The following is a 27520-nucleotide window of genomic DNA, read 5'->3' on the forward strand; positions in this document are numbered from 1 at the left end:
TAAGAGACAGTATATATATAATCTAACCCATAGCTATATTCATGAGCAATATGATAGATTCTTTTCAGCAGGCAAAGCTTTTTTTGGCTCAGAAAAACTGACATGCTGGATAAGACAGCTGAAGTCCATACTGGCTATCAAACCACAAAACTACTTCCACCAAGAAAAATGTGGTCATAGTTTTATTTTTACTAAACTGAATTTTCATGTGATGAAACCTGTACAGTGTTCTCTGATGAAGAATCCATATGGATTGCAGTGAAAATATACTGCAAAGGCCATTTGTGGGCCATAACAGGTACCACAGACATCTACAAACCTGAGTTCCATCCAAAGCTATCAAATCTGGAAAACAATTATAGACCAGTGATTCTTAATAATCGGATATTATTAGTAAATAAAGGCATTCCTGTATTTTCATGCCAAAAAACTATAATTACTACAGAGCGAAAATGTTGAAAAAAAAAAAGTACTAAAATTACCTAATACAGGGAAGATCAATTTATTTGGGGGTTATATCTGCAGTTATGGGGATGCCATAGTGGGAAAAAAGTGTTCTTCCTTCCTGTCCACAATTATAGGTTAGAAAGTATTATGACACTAGCATAACCTAACAGGCAGAATTCTATAAATTCATTTATTATTAGAAATGTCTGTAAATATTATATATTTAAGTAATGCTAAAGTTGCATTTCAAAGGCTTAAAATCAACAATTTAGGTACCTGGGAAAATTGACATAATCACAGGATATTTTTTTTTTTTTTTTTTTTTAAGGAAAAGGAATCCAGACATCCACTCAATACCTACATTTCATTCTCTAAATTACTGTCAGAATCAAAATTTCCCATAACTAACTCATATGAAATGCTAAGAATAGGTATTGTTTTCCTTAGGTTTAAACTCCTCAAAAAACAACTATAAACATGCTGATCCACAGAAAAACACCGTCTTCTGATACAGCATCATAGACAGTTCCATGAAGTTGAATGTCTGTGGTGCTTTTTCCTCTTTAAACGAGGAGGTTCAGTCTTTCAGAAGCTGTGAGCAGGTCCCCAGTCTCACAGATGAGGAGCACATTTGTGTCATGGTTGTTCTTGAGTACCTTCACAGTCTAGACTTTTCACCAAATGTCAGTGGCTACAGTACCACAACATCTGATCACAGCTTGGCAAATCTGCTGAGTACTAATGCACTGATAATTTTTGCTTGTACCTGTTTGCTTCTGAGCTCAATCTCCCTCCTGCATAAAGAGGTATGCCTGAAGAATCGGACTGTACATTCCATAAAGTTCAGAAGTACAAAATAACACTATATACAATATGATGTTCTAAAATAAGTTAAATGCTTTTCAGATAGTTTCAGATTTATAACGACTGAATAACTGCAATAAATGGCCAGAACATTATTCACCTGCAACTTCATGTTAATTTAACTGCAGAAATGACAGATGTATTTATTTTTTTAAAGGGGTGCTTTTCATGTACTTCTCTTTCTTAAAAAAAAAAAAAAAGAGAGAGAGAAAAACCCAAAAATAACCAACTGAAAAAGCCAGCTTGCCCAGCTAGATAAAAGATGAGCTGGCAGGTCTTGACAGCCACATACTAATTACACTGTAGTTCTGACTCAAAAAAAATCCTATGAGGACACATTATTTTCCACACTTCGGTGAAGTCTAAAAACATTTTGAGTGTAATTTGTGAATATTTACTTTGTTGTCAATTGCATTTCCTCTTCAAAGGGTGAAAGGTTTGCTATGTTCTGGTTCAACAAAGCTTTTCAAGTGCAGACTGTGCTGAACCTACATGTTTGCATTCATTTCCTTTCAGAAAAGGCATTCGAATGCTCCATGTTTTGCAGAATCACATCTTTACCAAACTATATAGTCTCTTAACAGAAACATGCACACATAGAAAAAGACACAAAACATTAATACAGAAGTTAGATTTCATTTTATTGCAAAAATTGTGTCCTCTAATTGGACACAGAAAGTATTCTGGGTATCCATACTTTAAAAAAAGAAAAAAACCCAACAACCAAACCACAAGTCACACCCCTACACCCAACCCTGCCAACTGAGTTGTCCAAACAGTTCCCTCCTCCTTTCAGTGAACTATTATGTATTTATTGCCTTTTTGGGAAGTATATATAAACCTTCACCTGCTGTAAACACATTCACTTTGGTTATGTTTGGTACCCCTCCCCTCTTCTTGTTTTAAAGAGTAGAAGAAAAAATTATTCAACAAACCAAATACCACAGAAATAAATTCAACTAATAAAGATGACTCCAAATACCCATTTCCTTTAACAAAGCAGTGGATTTAAAAAAAAAAAAAAAAATCATTGAATATTTAACTGAAAACTATTATAAAAAAGGACAAGAGAGAGATTCCAAAGATAAATACAAAATTTGGGCTATAGTTAGTACAATACAAGATTAATTTTGAGTAGAAATTTTAGCAGAAATATTAGAATAATTTTACTATGATTAAGTCTATAGTTTGATGAATCACTGGATTTAGGACTGTTTATTTGTTCTGGTTTTACATCAATGGCCCTTTCAATAATATTATAATTTTGCTACCAACACGACATACAAAAAGTATAAAGAAAACTTTACCAGAGTTTCTACTCCAGAAAAATTACTAAAGAAAAAAAATATTTCTCACTATTAGTCTTTAAAAACAAATACAAAATGTTCAAGGCTATATTCTGATCAGTTGGAAAGTCTGGGGTTATAAATCTGTCCATTTAAAGACATTTTTCATGTCTTTAAATTTTTCGGATAATTTGAACATGTAGTTCAGAAGCCAATTGCGGCATCTCAAGAGTTTTTTCAGAATTTCATCTGCAGAATTTCCTTCTCAGTCTGAAGGAAACAAACATTTGCAAAAACAGATGTAGATGTTATACTTAAGACTGGATTGCATTTTTAATTCTAACTGGTTCACCTGCACTTTATTAAATAAATTAAGTCTAATTTCAATATCTGATAACACTTCACTGAACAAGTATTTAACAGAACTCACAACAAATATCAAGGCACACAGGGACTTCATACACTGCTGTCAATCTGAAGGTTCCAAAATGTCAATAATTAGCCTTCATAACCTTGTTCTGAAGAAGGCAGCATTATTTTTATTTTAGAAACAGAGAATGAGTAAGAAATAATAAATTGACCTAGTAAAATAATGAAACTAACATTTCTAGTTTTCTGCTCCATGCTGCAGCCACTACAACGCTGAAAGTTCATTGTGTTCTGCTTTTCTGCTTTTATTCTTCAGTACAGTTGTAAAGAAGTTTCATTTTACTAAAGGTTTCTGTTGGTAATCTCTACTATGCCACAGAGATCAACTATAGTTACTAGAAACAGACAACAGGGTGCATGAATTAACAGAAAGAAGAAAGCCAGACTCTACCACTACAAAATTAATCCTGTGGAAAACATCAGCTTCATTAGGTTACTTCAGGTCTTCAAAACCAGCCCAGGAAGATACTCCATATATATGGAATGCAATTCTGTTCTACTCTCACAAAAAACCCACAAACCTTCTTTCCTCTCAATAATTTGCAAGCTAGCACTTCGTTTTTAGAATTCAAAGAACAGTATTAAGTCTGCTTCACCACAGGCTATGGATGGCCACTACTTCTCCGTATCTCCCATACCACCACATCCTGCCTACAGCACCTTCGGGGAAAAACGTACCAAGTCAAAGCAGTAGGTAACGTGAAGCAGGAGCTAAAAAACATCGGTAGCAATATCTAATGGTTAATTAATAGTCTGAGTCTATCCTTTTTTCTTGTCTCTTCTTGGAAAGGAAGAGCTAAAATGGATTTGTCTCAGATCACTTAAGGAAAAAGACTTGCTATTTAATCATCAATCTAGCAGTTAAAAAAAATAAAAATCAGAAGTACTACACTACATAAAAGGAAAACCCAAGCAATACATCCAGTTCACTCTATCTTTAGTTACAAAAATAACCACTGAACTTGAACCACTCACCTTTGGCACACTGTTAAAAGGATCCAGGCAGTGAAAGGCAGGACTCTCCAACAAAGTTAGGTACACCGCTATCTGAAATGAAAAACAACACGTATTTTAGCTTCAGCATTAAACTTACAAGACCTTCAGCTAGTTAATTTACTTTTCATACTATCAAAATATCCTAAGACATGCTGAAGAGCAGGCAGAATGGCTCTAACTTCATCCATCTGTTTAGCCTGAATAGAGTCTCTGTCTTATTTAACCTTTCTTGATGAATACAAGGTCAATTGAACCACAGACAATCCAAACCATCTAGGAAAGAAAGCAACTACAAACCCAGCCATCACAATAGAGAAAAATCAGTCAAGAAATGGAATTAAAAATTAAGATCAGTTTTATAAAGATTACATTTTTAAAAGCATCATTATTTACTACTGCCTTCAGTTTTATATTAGCCAGTTTAAATTGCCTGTACTTCCTAAGAAAAGGGAAACACTGTTACACATGGAAAACTGAGGTACATCAGCAAAATCACAGCCAGTAGTTTTGTGGGACATGACTATTTCCACCCAGGATGCACTCACACACATTTGGATGTGTAATCCCACTGGATTACCATGGCCCTTGGTTTGGGGCCCTGTGGCACAGGATATACCGACACAACAAGAATGAGATCTCACAGAGCTGGCCACAGGGCTGGAGAACTCCATTATGGGAAATTCTGGCTGGACATAAAGAAGTCATGAGGGTGGATAAGCACAGCCACACGCTCCCTCAAGAGTGCTGGACCTTCTTCCTGGGGAAGTCTCTAATTGCCCTGGACATGACCCAGCTGCGGCCTTAGTCTGCCAGGAGATGGATGGCACCAGAGCTTCCAGAGGTCCCTCCCCGCCTCCATTGTTGTCTTTAAGTATTTCTAGCCACAAGAGTAACCTTTCAGAAGAGACTTCGAAGTACTGAAACATTTGTTTCTGTTTTGTAATGAGGCTTCTAACTCCACAGGATGTATGCCAAATTCAGGCAGTGCAAACCCATCAAGATCCAATCCAAAGAAAAGGAAAAAATTCTGAGCATCTTCCTGTGCTGCAGCTCCTAGCTCATAAGGATGATATTAAGTCCTACTCAACCTTGCACAACTTGTTCTAAGTCTTCTCCAAACAGATTCCAACCAGTTGTCACTCTACAAAGGCATCCTATGAAGAAATTAAAAAGAGAAATTCATCCAGTGATCCCGTGCATCATAATAAAGAGGGGGGAAAAAAAAGCGTTGACAAAGGTATTATAAATTAATACCTTACACAGATGTTTAAAAGTGAGATTTAGCATCCTACCCACTAGTAAGTGGGGTAATTAAGCTACTAAAAATCACAGTTTGACAAACATATTGCTAAGGGGTAAAAATGTGAGAGAGTCCCTGTCCCTCAGCTCCCCAACAGCTGCAAGGGGAGCCAGAGCATTACTACACCTCCTGAAAAATACACAAGGAAAAAAAAAATGGAGAAGAGCAAATCATGAGGAAGTATTATTCAAACAGAAGAACCTCCTGATCCAGTTCAGTGCCTGGATGAAGATATGCCTGTGACAGCAGAGAGCAGACGAGACTGGAGGGTGACTACCCCCTTCTCTGCCAGGGTGCTGACTGGAACATCTGCTGCCCCACCACCCCAACAGGGTTTTGAGCTTTCTGCAGACACAGACCATGGCAACCACACCTTGCTGTATCAATTTTCCTAGCCAGTTACAGATCTTAACTGTGCCTCACTGAAAGCTGCTCTGTATTTGAAATTGTAGGACAGGTATCAAGTAAGTGGTAGATACTTCAATAAATGAAGCAACAGTAAAACCATGAGGCAGGGCAGATCTATTTTCCTGCTGTCTGAATGTGTTGTAGCACATGTTTTTCTCCTGTCAATAATGCAAGAATATTTTTAATATTCAGGGGGAAAAACTGAGAAAATAAAAGTCACTTCATTTTTTTAACAAGATCTGAACAGCACTATCTTTCCCCTTCCTATCTCACAAGTCATATATTGTCCATTACCATCCACCACTGAAGTAACAAAATCAGAAGCTTGGTGCAGGTTTTTTGTTTTGTTTTGTTCCTTAAAGAAAAACCCAATACCTGTCTCTTATTGCTTCCACGTCCACAAATGCACAGTTGCATATAAAACTTGAATTTTAAAGTGAGCTAAAAATCAGTACTGTTAATCATCAGTACCTGAAAAACTAACATATTTATTTGTCAACTGGAAAGGGAAGTACAGTAAGGGAAAATAAAGAGTCCAAATTCCATCTAAACTCATGAGTCATGCATTTATCTCAGTGTAACAATACTGAGTTCCTGCTATACAGCAAGAATGGTTCTATTTTCACAGCACAATTAAAAGTAGCCAAGAATGTTAACAGTGACAGTGCAAAGAAAGAACAGGCAGGACAAAACCTCATTCCTACCAACACTTTGAAATAAAACTCTTATTAATCTAACAGACACGTGAGCACAAGACGCAGACTAGTCTCTGTTCTCTGGCTCAAATCCACAGCACTGAGAACACTTTTTCTGGTTTTCTCCTGGTAAAAATCTTCACTTTGCTATGGCAGAGCCAGAGGAAGTTTTCTGCTACAAGTCACACTAAGAGTCAGTTCCCCAGAAGAGTAACCAATTTCCCATCACACACCTCTGCAGCCCAAAGCTTTGCCTGCAACGCAGTGACTTGGACAGTGAGTCAAACCACAAATCATTCGCTTATACTTTAAATATGTTCCTTGAAACAATCTTTACGTTGTAGAAGTTCAAGTTCTTTCTTCTCAAAGAGCAGTGAATGGAAACAGTGGTTAGGGTTTGGGACTACCTGCCCCCAGGCAGGGGGTTTGCACTGCACATGGGTTTTTCTGATTCTGCTTGCTGTGTCCTGCCAGCCAGGACTCTAGACAACTGTGATAGCAAAGTCAGGCTGGGGGAATGAATAGTTAAAGCTTTGAGAGTACAAAATAATCTCCATCAACCTGCAAAAGCCTTATAGTACACACGGCAAATGCTTACTGTCCACTCAAACAACAAACTGGCACAACACTAGAAAACCTGGGGGATGAAGTCAACAACTTTTGTTAAAGACAGTGAGGCAAACGGAGGCACAGAGGCAGGCAGTTGTGTCCCGTGGTATCACCAGTGCCCAACATTTCTGTATCACCTAGTGAGACATCCATTTGTCTCAGTCCTACCACCAATACCACTGCTGTAACGTCAGCCCTACTGCAAGCAAAATGCCATGGTTCCTTACTGCTCGTGACTGCCTTCATATCCTACACTTACTATGAGGCCCAGAGCAGAGGAACAGAAGACAACAACAAGGAGTAGGAATGGCAGAGTACAGGAAATGGATGAACACGTGATTACAAACGTGCACGGTAGAAAGACAAATCTGTCTATGCTTGAGCAGCAACATCAATCACTTTTGTTTTCTAGACCAAGGTCTTCCAAACACAAGGACTATACATGTCCCACAGTTAACAGCACTTTTAAATAGTCAGAAATAAAAGTTTAAACTTGATGCTTGCAAACAAGCACCAGAAGACAAATATCAGTAACTTCCAATATAAGAAGCACCTTATATTTAACTTTGTAATCTTTAAAGATTACAACCTTAAGAAAAAAATAGTGCTCTTGTAATGATTATACTACAAGTAACATTCAGAGTTATTAAACACCTTTCCTTTCACTAATAGCTTTAATGTGCCCCATTTTCTTTATCCCCATGGCTAAAAGCCAGATACAGACTTACAACTATTTCAATGATAATTCTCTCAGGCTCTCTTCCCAATACCCAACTTCCTATTTAAATTCTGACGTGAAATAGCTAAAATAATCTCTTTGGTACTTAATATGCTAATACACAAGAATGACCTGACCATAAACCTGTACTGCACAGAGTGGGAATTTTAACTCCAGTGGTAAGGCATTCAAGTGACTCTGATAACTAGAATGGAATTCAACGATTGACATATTACTGGTGACCTTCTGGAGAACAAATGAAAAGCATCACATTAATACAAATTCTCCTGTGAAGATCAAGCTGGCAATCTGCCAGTTCATTACACCATCTAGCTACACTCCAACATTAAATATTGCCTTCCTTTGTAATTGACTGAAATACGCTGGAGCAATTGCAGGTAACCACTTTGGGCTATTAAAGTATTCCATTAAGATTTCTCCATTAGGCAGCTATTTCAAATGAAGTTACATCAAAATAGGCTATGTTCAAAATATTTTAACTATGCAGGCAATTGAGAAAGCACAACCTAGTCCCACAAAGCAGCAGACAGATCAGCCTAAATACTCAAAAGCTCGATGCCTGAATTTGCTTAAAAGGAAAAGAAACCCACCAAGTTTATTCAAGATTCTAGTATATGCTTAGTATTTTAACCTCCTAGTCATACACATCCTCACAAAACCCACTCAATATTACCTTCTTCTAAAGCTAAAAAATAGCAATGTTAAAATACACAACTATTCTTTAACTCTGATAAGGCATTCATTGAATACTACATTTTGAAGCTAAGTATGAAACAAAGGGAGAAAACAGAAAGCAAGGCTGGATTCAATTGTACTTAAGGTTTCAAAAAGGCAGGAAATTGCAATGTTGCATTACAATATGTGTAACATTCTGAAAACAAACAAACAAAAATTCTTTCATGCTATCTACTGTACAGAACTAAGCTTTCCTTCTCTTAAGATTGTGGTTCCTTAATGACAAGGAAACAAGTGAAATGGGCACAAGAACAGGTTCACTGCCTTGCATGCAGAAAAGACTGCCAGATACTTAAAACCATGGAAAAAATTAAAGCCTGTATGCCAGCTGTGAAAATGAGACTAGCCCTTGTAGTAAAGACAAACTTCTGAGTTTAAATAGGCTTTTTAAGCAGTCCAGGTTTGGAGTCATCTCCAGAGGCTATAAGGGCTAACCCTAAAAAATTTAGGTCTCTTCTGAACCGTGCACAAGCAGGAGGTTTTGTATCTTTTCTCTGTGCTCCTATCTGGCATGCAATAGCTGTAGTACACCTCCCAACCATGCTGTCTGTATGAAAGAAGCGATTAGACATCTATCATTGGTCACTCTATTTTTTTTTTTTTAATAAACATATACTTGGGGGGGTAGGGATAGGAATGAAGCTAGAGAAAGCATGCAATGGCTCACACTTTAACCACATGCAATCAAAGAGGCTACACTGACCTATATTCTTATTTAACTCCTGCAGTCAAATGCATATCCTCCGCAGACTCTGGTGTATACATGATATGTTTAAAAAAAAAAACAGAAAATTTTGCACAACCACCAACTCCCAATCTACTCATGAAATGCAAGTAGCTGATCATCTAAATAATATGTGTTTAAAATAAATACTGTATTTCAAAAACCAACTTCCATTACTAGCTTCCTCTGTAGCTGCAATCTAAATACATGCATGAATAGCATCTTTTTAATTTGGAAAGAAATTAGGAGGGTTACAGCTGGCAGTGACTGCATCTGCTAAGAATTCTACAGTATATATTGTACAGATTCACACTGTTCTATTAAGAGGAATTACATGCTTCTTACAGTCTCTCAGCTAGAAGTTTCCCCCAAAAGTCTGAGCTACTAAAAACCCTCATACTGATACCAAATTACTACCTAAACTCACTGTAATATGCAAATTTTTTAATTCCTGTATTAAGCAGAATTTTCCATCTTCATACTTACTAATATTGACCTAATTCAAATGTTATTATGCTGAGCTTCAAACTTCCAGGGCAGTCCCTGCATAAGAAGAAGAAAACACCCATAAAGCAGAGTAGAGAAATCATGAATGGGAGGCCAGGAAGCCTCCCCCAGCAACAAGGCTACGAATTCTGTGAGGACATGTAATATTGCAGTCTCAAAAACAAAAAACCCCACAACCAAAGAAAATTCCCAAACACCTCTTTTTCAGACTAATAATTGAGCATTAAAATAAATACAAGCCAAGTCGATCACTCTCTGCAAGCTGAAGGAAGCACACAACAAAGGTACCAATGCCACCAAAATATCCCCAGGTTTTTTAAGCATTCCTTATTCAAAAGCAATTTGTGAAAGGTGAAGTATTCAAACTCCATTTTATCTCAACTGTCCTATTTTCTCTTTTCTATTATATTTACAATAGGAACTCACAACTTTTCTAGTTCTACATATTTAAGCATTTATTACCTGGCTACATTGACACATATATAAATATCCCTAAAGCCCACACAGAGGAAGCAACAAAGGTCTTGATTTATGCTTAGGACAGCTCTAAGTACGTCAAGAACCCTTACAAATATATGCTGAAAGACCTGAATAACCAATTATAATTGCAGACAGGTAAGCAGAAACAGAACTATACCTACCAAGGCTGTTCTTAAACTTTGTCTCACAGTATCTTTAAGGAAATGAAAGGATTGGACTTCAACCTTATGTAGGGCTTAACTAAGCAAGCTTCTCAGGCCATGGTTTGAACACAGGGTAATTATTTTGGTTTCCTTACCAGGATACCTTATTATTCAAATTACTGATCTGATTTTTAGAAACATTTTAGCATTTATAGATAACTTTTTTTAGCACTTCACAAAGCGGTATTTTGTACATATAGTTTTACAATTTGTTCCAGTGGAACCTCAGCCTTTTTCTGAGTGATACTTTTAATAATTAAAAAAAAAAACAAACAACAAAATACTACACAATGACAGTCTTTTCCATTAAGTAAAATCAGCTCAAAATCTTTGAGGACCTAAGTGGTTAACAACTCATCAGCCCAAGAAGCTCCTTTATAAATCTGTTCTTCCTATTGCATCTTTGCCATAAAAAGTTTTACATAAAGACATATACGACCCACCAAATCATACCAGTTCTTCCAAGCCCCTTTACTTGAGTCATAGCTTTTATTTCTATTGGGGATTTCAGGGCTGTGAAAGATGACTACAAACAACATATATTAATATACTCTTTACAGTAATCTAGTAATCTGCACATGCAAATTATGAAAATGCACACCTCCACTGGAAAAAGGCATTCACAGATGCCTTTTAGAGAAGTGAAAACCACAGATTCCGATGCATTACCTACCACAGAAGGATAAAACGCTAACTAGCTATCAGAGAAACACTAAGCAGAGACACCCAGTTACCACTCTTGGCTAAGGAGACAAATGTTTAAAATAAGCAAATAAATCTCACATCTACACAGTTAGAGAAGCTTTGCTTTGGGGTGACATGTGAGAGAAAATGTACTGTAATGGGGGCTCCAGAGAGACTACAGATCACTGATACAGTAGAGTCAAGTAAGGCAGACTTGGGTCACTGGCAATTCAGTTAAAGGCTGACTGCAACCCTTACTAGAGCTCCTGTTCTGGAAAATTATTCATTCTTTCCTAGTCCAAAGAAAATCTTTCCTATGTGTACGTTCAACATAGCACTGTCTGAATTTGAAGTAGTAGTGCCACTACTGTTTCAGTGCTAAAATATACGGATAAGGTGATGTTAAAGAGGTCAGTGGTTGTCTCTGAAACCACTAGGCAGATACAGGGAATTGGATGAAATGCACAGAACGGATCCTGACTGACATCAAGGAAAACATTGTCAGAAACTTCTTGGTAACTCTCAAACTGCAAAGTGACAACTTGATATGCTATGCTGATAGCACAAGGCCTGGTCTGGGTACTCCCCAACTGCTGTAAAAGCTGACAGTGCCAACAGCTGCAGCCACCACTCCCTGCACCTAAGCCTGTTTGCTGAGGGTGTCTGGGTTTTACCCTTCCGCCAGGTGCAGCACAGCCACCAGGTATACAACGATGCTGAAGGTATTACTGTCCAAGTAGAGTATCTTTTTCTGAAGAGTATGAAAGCTCTGTCCTATTCTGTTCAGGCAAACTGTATCTGAAGTGCTGTCAGCATAAACGAGAGCTGTTTCACTTTGAAGTGATGGCAGAAAGAAATCTATAATTACTTCAGCTGAGGGAGCAAGTTGAAGAAATCGCTCTCTACCATCACCACCAGAAAGACTAGAAAGATCTATTGTTTACTCAAACTCAGTAATTCATTTACAATGTTGAAAAGGACAGGGCTCCAGAATTTACATAAACAGACATTAAACTGGAACCCATTAGTAAAATTGAGGAAGGGGAGAAAAAACAAAGACCACAACACAAAATCCCTTACTGAAACTAGAATATGCTCAAATAGTACCCAGGGGTTAGAATTCAGTAATGCACTGATGATAATTATCTTCCCTGGTAGAGGCAAGACTTTTTTTTCCCAATATATCTGTCTATCAGACTGGTAAAAACTGGCATTCCAGATTTAAAGTTTTTGAGTTTCCCCTGATGACCCAACTCAAGAAAAACAACAAACTTCATATGGTTCACGTACAAAACTACCATAACTAGAGGGGTTCACAACTAAGAGCCAAGGGTAAGCAGAAGACAAACACTTGGAATGTAGAAGTGGCTTTGGTTCCTACATGACTTGGTGGTACATGCTAGTCAGTGGTGTGCAGTACCATGACAATTCTCTCTGGACATGGAAGCATGGCAGTCCCCGGACTCAGCACCTTCACCGTGCAGGTCAAAACAAAACTGCTAGGATCCTCAGATCCACTGAAAGGAACCAATGTCTGAGTCATTAGGATCACTACTTCCTAAAAACACAGTCCCCCCAAACACCTGCTTTTTCTTCCAAGTCAATCATCAGAAACTGCTGAAGCAGTTTTTGCCTGAACTGCCCCAGAAACTCTGCATTAGGTCAACAAGAAAAGAAATGTTAACACAGCTTTGGTTCCATCACAGCATACAGCAGCCCTAGCCGCAGGCGCTGCTATTATTGCTGTTTGAAAGATAACTAGATATTACAAAATCTCGTAATACCCAAATAAAATTTGGCAACAGCCTACCTTCTGAGGTTTTCAGCACTGATTTTCTCCCTTTCATGTCTTGTACACAAGTGATGGTGTCTTATTCTACTCCTTTTAATCACACCAATTCAGTGGCAGACTACAAATGAAAATGTAATAGAAACATTGCAGGCCCTGTAACAATAGTCAAAACAAAGATTTCCTATGGCAGCTGTCAAATTAATGACATCTCCAAACCTATCTAAATACAGTATCTGGGCAGAAATCCAATTATGTCAATTCTGTCTGAATACCCCAAAAGAGAGTCCTACTGGGGTTAGAAGTGGAAATAATTTTAAGCACAGATTAGCTACATAAGCAGCTCCACACTTGAAACCAGAACAACGGAACAAAAACCTCAAGGCATGACATTTATCTGGACACAAGGGAGAAGGGAAAAAAGAACTGTTAGACATCTGGCAAAAGGTCAAAGCCAATTACCTTGTCCAAATTTGTCCCCCAAGATAATAGCTTCCAGGTTCACTTCGAAAAAAACATGTATTGACTCCAGTAATTAAAAAGATTTCTGCTAACCTCTACATCCTTCACTACCACTTTGGCTTTTCCAAAACTTCTTTTTCCCAACAAAATACTAACAGCAGTAGTAGAATGTGCCAACTTCCCAGAAGCATGAACTAAATTTATCTAAAACTTACATAAAAGAAAATAATATTCTCCCTCATTTAAATATTAGGCAGCAGTGACAAATGGTATTCAGGGCTTTTAATTCAAGAATATGATTTCTTGCTGCTTTCCTTAAATCATTGTAACCGCTGATTTCCCTTTTGTCTTGGAAGTGTCTGTTACTGCTTAATTATGTGGCAAATTCAGTTTTCTGAACCTTGCCACAGGATTATGTTTATTTGTGGTATTCAAATAGAGAACGATCAAGGTGGGGGGAAAATAGCCTTTTAATTCAGCAAAGAAAAAAAAAAAATACAAGGATTTTGTTTTCTCTCTTTGCAGGCATATTAAAATAACTGCTTTTAAAACCATGGATAAAAGTAAGTTTATCTGATTTTTAAGTGAAACTATCCAAGGGACTGCTATGAAACCAAAGAAAAAACTGCACGTGCCAAACAACTAAAGCAATATATAATGGTTAGTACAATATACAGTAATGAGAAACCTTTGTGTCTATTATGAATAAATAAACCTTTAAATAAGTGTAAGTGAATGATGATGAAAAATAGCAGACTTTGATTTAGACAAAGTTCCTAACCCTGATCTGTCTGTATACTGAACACTTTTAAAAGTAAGGACAGAACTCACTGTACATACATTGAGAGTCCTTCTGCTATCAACACAATATCAAATTCAGGAGAGAGTGAAGCATTCATTATGAATGGGCCTATATTTAGAACTGCACATTCCAGGCTATGCTTCTTACACCAAGACTCACACAGAGGTGGGGATATTTTTGTTGCTGTGGGGTTGTTTGTTTTTTTTCCCGAGCACAGTCATTAGGGACATTAAGCCTGAAAATAAAAAGCTTTTTTGGTCAAAATCTGCTAAATTCTAGAGTGTGCAGCTAATTCAAAAAGTAATTCAAAGAAATGGGTAATACACAAATGCAGGGTTGCAGTCCACAACTCACAACAGCCTTAATTCAAAGCAGCGCCAATGAAGACCAGCTACCATCTTCACCCACTCAGGGAATTTAGTATCAAAATAATTTTTAGAAGCATGCACAGAGATCCCTTTGCAAGCCAGCAATTTTGCAAATTACTAGTTTGGGCCAAATTTAAGTCAGTAACTCATGTTACTGTTAAAGCATAACTTAAAATATCAGACACAATAATTTTAACTAACCTTCTTAATAATATACTTCACTCTTACTTCCTTACAATGAAAAAATAGTTTATTTAAAATAGCTTCCAATTGAACCATGTAGCCAAACAGGTTGTTGGAAACATTTTGGCAAATACTAAAACAAAATTCTTCAGCTTCAAATTTTATTTTTTATTAAGAATACATGCAAGGAACCCATTTGTTGCTAGTTTTTTATTAGAAGAGATTTCATTTTTGCATTCGCTCTCTAGAACACACCAAGCACAGTACCATGAATCCTCCTTTGTGTCACACAGGCACTGCAAATCCAATTACTACTCTATTAGGTCTCATTTAAATCCCATACGGTGTGACAATAAACTGAACAAAATGAGCATCAGCACGTTTTTCAACCATCTTTACAGTATGACATAGATGGCAATCACAGCTTAATAAAATTTCATTTACAAGGAAGGTAGCTTGAATTTTCTCTTTCTCTGTCAGGCATAGAGACTTGGGAAACACTGCTTTGTATCACCCTTCCTTGAAGAAGCCAGTTGGCCTTTGCTACCTCATATTTCTCAAACACCTGAGCCTTCTGCTTGTGGCACGGAAGTTTGCCCTGGTGCAGAGCCTACCAAACCACCTCAACATTTACTCCAAAGGTGTCGTGGTTTCTTCCCCCCTGCCCCCCTCCAAGATTTCCTGGGTAAGGGACCCTTTGACACACAGTAACATCTAGTTGGGAAGCAGGGAAGGGGGAGCAAAACAAAACCCCACCAATCTGAAGGGTACTGAAAAGGTGATGGTGTTTTTAAGTAAGCTCTTATCCCTTCTGGATGTAAAAACTGTAACTTCTAAATATTGCAATGTAAATCTGCACAACTTTCAGAAGCTCTGAATACTTCACCACTTCAGTCCAGTAAATTTATGGGTATATTATAATCATGTGCCCCTCTACTTTCATTACAGTATTTCCCAAATTTGTGTCACTGCCCAGCGACTACTGTTTATAGATGTCCAGGTCTGCCCTTTCTTCTGGGAATGCAAACAAACACCAAGAAAACAAACAAACAAAAAAAATCCCTCATTTGTAGTAAGCAGTCACCACAGTCAAAGCTCTCTCAGAAGGATGCCTAAGAGTTTTGTTGAACAGTGGTTTCTTATAGCTGACCTGACTAAATCATCTTCCTCATGCAGACTAGAAATCAAAATGTCACGCTGATGTTTAAACACATGATCTGCTGTTGTAAAACAAAAGCCAGGAAAACATATGCTGCCCACTTTCAAAGGTATACCCCAGAAACATTGCTGCTAGGACAGAAAGGTTCAAAGTTTCAAGAACAGACTTTTAAAAATATTTCAGTCATTCCATTACAGTTTTATTTATAATTTTATTGTATTTTGTCCTTTACATGCCTACCACCAGTAGTCAGTAAAACCATGAGAAACAGGTAAGTTCCAGGTTGACCAAGAGAGGAGATGCTGATGGAGAAAGGGAGGGTAATTAAGTATTTTCAAGGTTTGTGCTCCACTTCTGCAATTAGCATGGGAAGATCTGGGCCAGATCTTTCTCTGTGAGGAGGATTATAAAGACAGCAACATTTTTTTTTCTTTTTGCTAGAAAAGGAACAAAAGGCAGAGACATTTTTCCATGTATATTACTCAATCACATGGTCTTTTCCAATGGATTTCCATGGGGTTTTTCTGCATGTTCCTTAAAATGCCTTCCCCACTGCTTTGCCTATCTTGTGCTCCAAACTAAGTCCTTGCCATTTATCTCACCTTTTATCTAAAATTATGGGCAGGCTCCATTAGAGGACAACAAAAGCCAAAGACCACAGACCCTGAATTAACTCTGCCTGTAACTTTGAGCAATACAACAGACCTTAAGGAACATAAGCTTCATTTACAAATATGTGAAATGCCAGCTTCATGATACAAATGTCTTTGCCTGAAAATGAAGCTAAGATCTTAATTTTCAAAGCTAATAAAGAACTGAAAACAGTAAGTTGTACTTGTATACTTAAATGATTTTGAAAATGGTTTACTTTCAAGGAGGCAGAACAATTTCCCTCGTTTCTACAGAATTTTAATTATATTTGCTTTCACTGTATTTTACCAGTCTTTCAGTAGGCTATGATGGCAAATACAGATCCTATAACAAGAACTTATGCCCTAGGGAAGTTATACCTCTCAAGCTGCAAATGAGCACAAACATCCCACATACACACAAAGCCTATCGCTGTGAAACGTAATAGTAACAGTCCCAGAAACCCACTGTCAAATGCTAAGGCATACACACAATTTTTCTTCGAAAACTCAGTTATAGCAACCTTCCATTTAAATCAGTAATATCACAGATGCCATGAGTGCTTTCTTCTTGACAAATATAAAGTAACAGTTCCCAGTAAAAATCAAGAATTTTCAAAACTAGAGCCTAAATACAGACTACAAGCATATCAAGTGCTTAAATTATAGCTACTGTATTTTCAGAAGCACTAGGTACCTTAGGAAAGCAGTGCAACAAGCTTCAAGTTCTTAGCACATTTGACATATGGTAGAAAAAAAATTATAAAAAAAAATTTAAATCAGCCCAGGAACAGACATCCTGTGAGAACAGGATTCAGAATTCTGGTGATGGTCCAACAGTTAGAAATAAACATACCACAGTGAAGCAATACCATACCAAGGACAAAAAGCATGATGTACCATCTAGTACAAGTTCTGCCCCCTTATGGGGTACATCATTAATTGTTTCCTTTGACAAAAAATGACTCTCACATTACATTTTACTAACTTGTAACTTTACATGTGCAAACTTACTTGTTCAGCTAGAATTACCTTACCCTTCCTGCTGATGTCGGGCATTAATGATCTCAAGGAGAATCAATCAATATTCAGCATTTCAAAATATACATGGAACAAAGCAACTCAGGCCTACTTATTTTTCTTAGGAGACAGATTACTACATCACTTTGTGAGATGCAAAGGAAACAGATGCCAGGAAAAAACAGCAACCCTCCAGAACGCACACTCACCAGAATTCCCTATAATGGGTTTCTATGACCATTATTGATCAGTAATGAAGTTTTGAAGAAGATAGTGTTGCACTTAAAAACTCTAAAGTTAAACATGACACACTTTGCATAACTTATGTTTCAGAAGCCAGTTTTAGCTTTGCCACCTAAAAAAGCTGCCTGGCTTCACCACAGAAACATGACTCCTCTTTTCTGCAGAATACAACTTGATGTGAGCTTCAAATGAGCACATTGGGTCTGAGAACCAAACTCAAAGCTTTCACAGAGTGAAAACACCTCCTGTTTGAATAAAGCTTCAGATTACTGAAGGAAGGATCACCTCAAAGAAGGGCAGTATTGTTTCTTCTTCCAGCCTTTTAATATACGCCCAGGCAAAAAACTTCTCTTTCCTATCAGCACTCTCCCCAGAGCTGAGAGGCAGGAGGACTGCCGAACCTGCTACTTGAAGAATTACGCTGGCAAGCAGAAGAGTAAATCAACATAAACATTAGCTTTAAAAAGTTCTCGGCACACGTTACCAAGTCAAATTTACAATGTCAAATTAAAGAATGAGCCATCAGACTATTATACATACACATCTGCAAACTTCGAAGGTATCTTGTGTACCTATACTGAAAAACAAAATGAGACTGTGGGGTTCTCAAAAATCAACCACAGGACTTCTGTAATCCTCAGCAGGGCAAGATTTCTCCCACAACTCTAAAGCCTGACTCAGGCTAATTACCACCAAATGTTACAGAACAATTCTTCACTCAAAGAAAACTCAACCCAAAACAAAACAAAAAAAACCCCCAGTCATCTATGGCTACAAAGAAAACTTGCAGAACTAAGAGCAGCATGAGTTCTGCTTGTAGGTCTACAGAGCTTCTCTAATGAGTACCAACATGTAAATGAAAATACAAATCTACCTGGGATATATCCTGGTTGCTAGACCATGCTATCACATCTTCATTACCATTACCAGCAATATCTAGATTAAAGTTTGGATGGGCACGCAATCACGACTTGATTTTATTGCAGACAGATCCGCCAAACTGCTCCTCACTGGTGTCTTCAAAACAAGAGCTTGGATAGCAGATGTAGTCTTTTGGTAAATGGCTGGTAAAGACTCCATATCTTGCATACAATACAGAGTGGGAGGCTGGTGTGATAACTCACATGAGAAGGTTGAGCAGTGCAAAAGCGAAGGAAGAAACAGGACAAGAGCAGCCAAAATGTAAGAGGAACAACACTGAAAAAGATGCAGGAAGATTTTATGCAATTAGGAATATGCTGCACAGACAGGAAAAAAAAATACACACAGAAGAGCTGTGCGGAGTTTAATTTTCTTAATTAAGCTGATGACAAACAATCTTTAATTGTAACAGGGTTTTTTAAAGTATTCAGATCAATTTGACAGAAAATAAGGGTTGGCTGTTAATAGCCTAGGTGAAGACATCCTTTTTGATACTCTGACATTTCAGAGATTATAAATTTAAGGAAATGTATAAACAATAAAGGAAACGCAGACCATTTACGCCAAGTATTACACCAAAAGACCTCAGGTTTCACTTAAGGTTTTGTAACTGACAGCTCAAACTCTAATCCCGAAAGATAAAATACTAATGAATTCAAGTCAGTCTTTCAGTAGGGGAAGAATTGTAGAGATTTTTTTTTTTAATTCCATTCCAAGTCAAATATACAAGACAAAAAGGTTCAGTATACACGGATTCTTCAAATCTCTGACTACATATTCGTTCTGTGATTTTTCAGTTTCTTTCGAGACATGAATACACACAGCATTTCTAGAAAAAGTGGGAGAAGAGTTTTCAAATGAAGATATGAAGAAATAGGCCTAACTAATAAATCCACTATGTACTAATACTCCCCTCAAACTATTTCAACACCAGTTTCTATATGGATGGAAATCTGAAATGTGTATTAACATTCTGACACAGATCACTATGCTTAAAAATTGTGCGTAAAACAGGTAAAGCTAGATTCTAAAATGTCTTTTATTCCTACCAAAAAACTAGAAGTTGCATTTCAGAAATGTCAAATTCTTGATCACAAATAAACATTACATTGAGTGCATGCTTAATGCTACATAAGGTGTTACAGAATTTCAAGAGCAAAGTACAATGCCGTCTTCTTGTTGTGGGTTTTTTATACTTCAGAAGTCTTTCAGTGGAGTACAGATATGAAATGAGATTCTGTATTTTAAAAAAAGTTTAAATTATAAAAAAAACCCTTTCACCTCATAAAGAAGATCATCTGAAGATGGATTTCACAAAAGAAAAGCAGCCCATTCAGAGAGAAAGAAAGGATATAGTCTTTCCTCCCTAGAAATCTCCCTGAATTTTCAGTTACCCACTGACGCCCACAAAAGAACATGCTCTCAGCATTAGGAACCCCCCCCACCCTTTGACCAGTTCACAGTCCTGACCACAACCTCTAACCAGGTGGAAAGATGTCCTGTTGTCTGGAGCAGTAACAGCCAGACCCCAAGCGCAGCTCCTGGCCCTCCTGACTGTCGCTGGTGAGAACCACAGCTTCCTGCTTCTTGACTCTCACCAGAAGATCCATCCTCATCAAACTGATTTATGAATTAACATAGGCTTAATGAATCTGTATTTTCCAGGAGGAAGGAAAACATCTTTCCACCAGAAGGCTGTGTGACTAAGAACATCAGAACTGTTGGTAATTATAAACACATGTAAAACTGCTGCTTTACATCACTGAATACCATCTCTTTGCCATCACATTTTTATTGCAACTGGAGTGCACAATGCATGCTTTCACTAAAGGTCACAAATGGCAATTAACTGGCACACGACGATATGAAATGAACCATGGAGATGTTCTAACATGGAGGAAACTCACAATCTTATCAAAAGCCTTTGGGTTTCATAAAAATCAAAGAGCATAAGGGCTGTGGGTTGCAAGACGTTATGAACAATTACTGTATCAAGGTACAACACTTTTTAAAAGAAAAATTTGGGGAAGGGATTTAGTGGAGTAACATGATTTCCCTTGTGAACTCCCTCTTATTGCTACAGGAAGACAGAATTAATTTTAACAAATTCTACCAGCTAAGCAACCGCTGTGGCAATATATTACTCATTCAAATTACCTATCTCACAAGTAAGTTCTTTCCACCACTTTATATATAAAGAAAACTTCAAAATTCATTATCTTTGCTTCTGAAGAAAATTCACAGAATTAGGTTTACATGTGTAAATTTACATTAACACAACTATCTTAATAAGAAACTACCTTAATAGTTTGCCTTTTGCAAGGAGGAGAGGTTTTTTCTAACCAAAACCTGACAAAGATTCCCCAAACATCTTTTCTGCATTTAAAGTTTTCACAGAGTCTCCAGGATTAAAAATAACCCTGGTACAAATATCCCCAGTAATGCTTCCTCAGCTTTTACTAACCAACAACAGCTTAAGAAATTTACTCATGAAGTACAATCAATACAGAACCTTTTAAGGAGACACAGCATATATAAAAGTAACAGTTCAACAATATGTAAGAATTAAGTTCAGGCATTAAAGCCTGAAAGAGATGTTTAGGCACAAAAAGGGTTGGAAATCAAAGATTGAAAACAGTAACAAAGTTGCCGGTAGCAAAAGGAGGCTCAGTATTTCTTAGCATCTCCCAGAAAAAAAAAAACAAACAACCAAACAACACATAGTAGCACATAAACTGACAGTCCTGCTGAAATTAGTGTGTATTTTGAAACATAAATTACATCTACACCTTGCTGCATTAGGATGGCAATTCAGAAATAAGCATGCAATCCCTCCAGCAGAATTTACTTCAAAGCTTCCCCCTCCTCTGCTCAGAGAGCTCAGCAATAGATAAAATTGAGAATGTGGTTTTCATTCATTTCTTCCAGGCACTCTAAAATTCACACATGCACCTCAGAGCGGCTTGAAATCTGGTGTGCCATATGGCAGTGCATTTGTCATTTCCAGAAATATGTTGAATATGGGTTCCAGAGATATAAAGCACCAATAAAAAAAACTCCTGAAGCCAACAGATTCTGCTCAAACGCCACCAACTTTGTACTATGTGCAACTGGAGAGCCTGGGCTTTGATCAGGCTTCAAAGAACCTCCTCATTTGCCCCAGAAAATAATTTGATGCCTTAGCTTGTAGAGGCTCATTTCCCTACTGTTTTGCAACTCTGTAAAGTTATTTACAATTGCCTTAAGTGAGACTGAAGTAGAAATAATACATCAACATCAATACTAGAATTATATAAACACATTGCACTTGGAGCATAAAATGATTTACAAGCTGCAAAACAGTGGAGAATCAGGATCAAGAGTTTTATGGCTATTTCAGTGTGAACCAGCTGAAGAAATAATTCTTCCCATTCCTGGATACGAAGTTTAGTGGTCCACATTATGAAGTAACTTTCAAAAAAAAAAAAACAAAACCAAAACAAACCACAGAACAATTAGCAAACGGATTTTTTAAAAATCTGAAAAAGAAGTAAGGTTCTCCTGCTGGCTGAAATAATCACAGTGTCTCCAAACTCGGCAAATTAGAGTGAGCTTTCAAAAAAAAAAAAAAAAAAAAAACTGTTGGCAAAATAAGCAAGTCCTATGCTGTAAGTAGAAAGCAACTAACGCATCCTTCTACTACAATTTCTACTCTCCAAAAACATTTACTTCCCACTATTTGCAATTTGTGATTAAGTAATCCTTTTTCCTTTTCTAAGAAAGAAAATGAAGATTAGCAAGCTGCAATCAAATGACGTTACATGACCAGAACAACTTGCTTTTTTCTTTTCAAGGCTGGAACCACAGATCATGGTATTTTCCAACACAGATACAGAGAAACAGAGAATCATTCACCCTTTTGCTGGCACACTCAGTTTTACCTTTCTCTCTTCTCTCCTCATGTTACCTCTTGAAACGAAGTTATCTTGGCCCACATTTTCTTACCCCAAGGGTGAAAATTAACAGCGAGTACTAACTGTTGACAAGAACAGCTCTGGGGGTGGTTCTTTGCTTTGAAACATACAATCAAATCAAGAAAAATCTTACTCCAGAAGGGTAGATCCTAGAGTCTCTGAAGAACTTCCCATGTGCATATTCCATAGTAAAAAAAATTTTGAGACAGTGTATGTATACAGTTTATCCAGAATGGGGAGGTGACTGGAAAGACTGCACGAAAGTACAGGTGATTCTGTAATCAAGAGTCTAAGCCAGACCTACTGCAAGGTTTCTGTATATAAGGAAGAAAATTAAGACCATTTCAACCTTAATTGGAAGAGAATACTTGCAAGTACCTAAAAAAAACCCCACCCAATAAACAACTTACAGCAGCAGCAACTGGGATATTTAACATAGCACAGACATTGTTCCACTAAACTAATCAATCACCCAAGACCAGAATCCATTCAGCTGCTCCAGTTGAGTGTTTGAGCCATCCAGAGACAAGACTACTACATATCTGCCACTCACATCTGTTAATGATGACAGTGTATCTGCTTGCTGCTGCTAAAGGCAGTAGACTTTGAGAAAGCCAGGGCTTTTTCCCCAGGCGTAACAAGCACAGAGCTGCCAGCCACTGGTGTTGCCGTCTAGGGAAGCTATTCCTAGAAAAGCAAGAAAAAAAAGAAATGTGTGGGCTGAGCTGGAAAGACAATGTAGAAACTAAAGCAAGTAGAAGAGTCCTCTGTAACAAGAGATGAAGAAAATCCCCATGTCTGCTAAGATTTAGGTTGATGAGCTGACCTTCCCCCGCAGCCAATACCTGGGCTTTTTAGGTATACAGAGCTTGTGGGTGGGATGAAAAGCTACTTTCACATACTACAGAAAAATCTTACTGTGCCCAGCAGACAAGTAAAGTATGCTAAGTTTCCTGGACATTTTAGTATTAATTGAAAGGCAGAACAGAAACAAACAAAAACCCTAGAAAGTCTGCGCTTTACAGAACTTTCTATATGTTTTGCAGGTTGCATGGAAACCACCTGCTGATGCTGCCAGAACAATTCAAGTCTGTGTTTGACAGGTCCAGACCTACTGCAAAGAAAGGAAAATCCCGAATAGTAAGCCTAAGTGAGACAATGACTTCAGTGTAATAGATGGAGGTGTTCCTGGGTAATTCAGAAGAATTTTTTTTTTTTAAACAAAAACCATATTGGCCATCAGTTTGAAATTTAACTTTTACCATATTCTTAAATCTAGCTCTACAAAAGAGAAAAACAGTCAGCTACTGAAGTTGCACACACTCTACCATCCTCACACTGCTATTATTACACTAGCAACAGTAATAGGTGTAACAATATATGCCTGTATAGGAACATCCATGTAGCTGGGATGCCACGTTTTAACCCTACCATAACCCGGTTTAGCTCCTGGTGAGACAAAAGGTCAGCAGTAATTGTCCATCCTAAGACTCTCTGAAGTAACTGCATAAGAATAGCAAGACAAAAGTTTTATAAAATCATGTTTTAGAAGTTTGACTGTAGTATTAACATTTAATGAATACATTTGTATAGTAACCCTGCATAGCATGTAGATTATTGTCTTCCTGTTACAATAGGGTTTTAGTCTGTAAGGCTTCCTCCCTTTGAAGTAGAAGTGAACAAGCACTGCCAATGACAGGATACTAGCCTAGCTAGACCTACGATAGCAATCATGTATTTGCCTAGGTCCTAACACACTTCGATGGACAAAAGCATCTCGCACAGCAATTCTCACATTGTCACAACTAAAAGGCTAAAGAGACAGAAGAACTAATTCTCAACTATGCACAGACCTTTAATCACGATATTCTTCACATACATGTTTTTCCTGACAAAGTCCAAAACCCAAGCCTCAGAAAAGTTAACTAAACATATTTATAAGTGGCTTGAGTATAACAACTCGATTAAATATTTGGAAGAGTCTACCTGGTGGCTTTGAAGTGGAGCATAAGACCAAAACACAGCTCCGCAAACAGTAATATATTCCTTGGGGATCTATCAATAAAATGATAACAATCCTCTAGCTGAAGCAAAGCCAAAAGATTCAAGATAGGAAATGAAGCTATAAACATCAAGAATGCAAAAGTTTACTTCCTGTACCCAAGGTTAGCAAACTATTACAACTTTAAGGTACATGACAGTAAAGCTATTTTCCTTTCTTACTTACAGATTTAGCCTTGAAGGTGTTCTATGCACTTTTTCAAGCTCTCGCTGAATATTTTAATGTTATACTTAAAGATCTTCCTGCATTCTGAGACAATTCTTATTATTTTGCTTTGATGCTTTTTTCCCTTGGATGTTTTCCAGATGAAGCTCTAAATTGAAGTTCAGCAGAAAAATGATCAGAGCAGTACATTTCAATAACAGAAGCATTGAAAATGTGGCCTTCAGTGTATTAAACTCATTGCTGGGAGCTACATATGAAAATATATTACCCACCTCAGAAAACTCTCCATTGTTATAATTTGGTCATTTCACACACCAGTGATCAATCTCAGCTGAGCACATTCTGTAAGTCCACACATAATGATAAAAAATTAGATATACCAGAGAAAAATTAAAGCCCTTCCTTTGTGAACAAGTTTATTCACCTAGTGATTTTATTTAAAAAAAAAAAAAAAAAATCACTTTTCCACTGCTTCTTGGTGTGATGCTAAACAAGCTGAAGATATATAAATTGTTGATTACAAGGGTCAATGACTCAACAACCTGCATTATGTCCACTTTGCAGCAAAAGCAGCTAGGCACAAAGAATCAACTTTAAAAAAAACAATCTTAGAAGCATGCTCAAATGAAACTTTCTTCTTTTGAAAAAGCTACATACACATTAAATACTACTAGCTGTGAATCATGATTCCCTTGTCTAACTCTCCTTAAACTCACAGGATTTCTACTCCACAGCTCACTTTCCTTTCTCTACCCTTAGAAATTTAGAAGTTTCAGATTGGTGTTGCATATAAAAGCCTCAGAATCAGTGATTGTCACAAATTGTATTACACACACATCTACAAGCTGAAAACCCCAGGCTACACTTCAGTACAGAACAGAGACTTTTCATAACAGCAATGCTCTGGAGAAATATAACTAAAAAGAGACTCTCCAGCTACTGGAAAGCAGAAAAAGTAAGATTGCTTCCGCTGCCCCCCAACTCCCTGTCACACTGACATTCAGTGCTGAGCCTCACCACATATTTCTCACTACAGCAGATCTCCCTCTCCCACAATAAAGAGTGCACAAACAGGGGGAAGATGTTGCATATGGAAGGAAAGTACAGTGTTATTTTTATAATTCATTTCAGTCCAAAGGTAGTTCACACTAGTAAATCCTACTCCAATTTGGACCACAGTGGTATTCTTAATAAATTCAGTTCCAATTTAACGAATCATTCCCAAATACCAGGCTGCAGGCATACACATATGTAGGTAGAAAAGACGATATTCAACAGTACAACCTGTAAGGCACCACTTACTTACTCCCAGCCTGAGCAGATAAAGCAAACAGACAACCTCATTTCTGTGACTGGTATGCAACTACATGCTTAGAATAGAACAAAAATATCTTCATCCAAGTCCTATTCACAGATGTTAGTTTAACGGAAAGACTCTTTCAACACAAAGAATACATGAATAATAGCCTCCGCGGCAACTTTAACAGCACATTGTTAGACAAGGGGCTTCGTAACACAGCAGCTGGATGTCATTCAGCTCCAAGTTGCTTGGAAAAAGTGAATTAACCATACTCGTATTTCTAAGGCAATGACCAGTGCCCCCAGTATGGCAAAGGGAAAAGAAATGGGGAAAGGAGGTGGATTCAGATGCTTTGAAAGGATTAGAGCAAGGGGCTGCATGATTCAAGACAACGTATGATGATGACTCTCACACAGCAGCTGCAGGAACATACAAGACTTCTCCACAGGACAGTTACAGACATTCATTTTATCATTCATAAATTTAAAGTATTTTAACAATTGCACTGAAAACAATATAAAGACAATATAAAGCATTCGCTCACAACTTTTCTCAATGTGAAAACACTTCTTTTTATTTAGCGAAAGGCATTTACTGACTGAAACATGGGAGCCCACTCCCGTATCCTAATGCAATGCTGGAACATAGTCACGAAAGAATGATTTTGATTTTTTATTTGCTGAAATATTTCTGCCACATGAACAGATTACAGACAACCCCAAACCACATCCCCTCACAGTTAAGGCTATCTGCAATCCTAACTATGTACAAAGCACTGCAAAATGAAAAAAGGAGGAAGATGACTAGCAAAGCCACAAAGCAGAGGTGATCAGTGTCTGTTTAGATAACACAACAATCAAGGTATGTGCCAACTAAAGTTTTTTCAGAAAGAAAATCAAATATAGACTTTGTAAAATAAAATGGTATTTTTGTAAGAAAAGCTAAAGGTGCACAACCACCAAAACTATGAATTATATTGATACTAGATGCAAGCATTCTTACTGAGCTTTGGGGTTTTGAATGCTGTTGAATTTCTGGGGGTTGGGTTTGTTGGGGTCTTACATCTTGTAGGCACTACAACTGTAGAAGGACAGTGTCACCAATTTAAACAACCCATTGATATCCAGCTGCTAAACACCAGTTGGGGTGTCTTGCAAGCACATCCCCTGTGTTCAAAAAGCCAGTCCCAGGAAAATAGCAGAAACAAGAGCCAAGGGCTACTGCCAGTCAGCTGCTAGTTTAACTCCACCTTGACTCACCTGCATTGATGATTCACTGACATCAGACTCAGGATTGCTATCTTCGAAGAATAAAACATTTCAAATTTACTACCTGCTTAGGAAGCACAGTATAATCTA

The 27520-nt window shown here is 37.5% G+C and overlaps 1 protein-coding gene across 1 annotated transcript in view; it reads right to left on the reverse strand.

Annotated features, from left to right (window-relative positions):
* The window catches only part of NCK2 (NCK adaptor protein 2), a 68083-nt gene extending 49125 nt beyond the window's left edge, over window positions 1-18958 (reverse strand). The window contains exons 1-2 of the mRNA XM_026855641.1: window positions 18689-18958; window positions 4002-4073 (exon numbers count right to left, since the gene is read on the reverse strand). The gene's annotated coding sequence lies outside the window, so the exon portion shown is untranslated. The remainder of the gene's footprint in view (window positions 1-4001; window positions 4074-18688) is intronic.
* Window positions 18959-27520: the final 8562 nt, after the last annotated feature.

This window comes from Athene cunicularia (assembly GCF_003259725.1).
Source record: "Athene cunicularia isolate RWA chromosome 1 unlocalized genomic scaffold, athCun1 chr1_part1, whole genome shotgun sequence".
Lineage (NCBI taxonomy): Eukaryota > Metazoa > Chordata > Aves > Strigiformes > Strigidae > Athene > Athene cunicularia.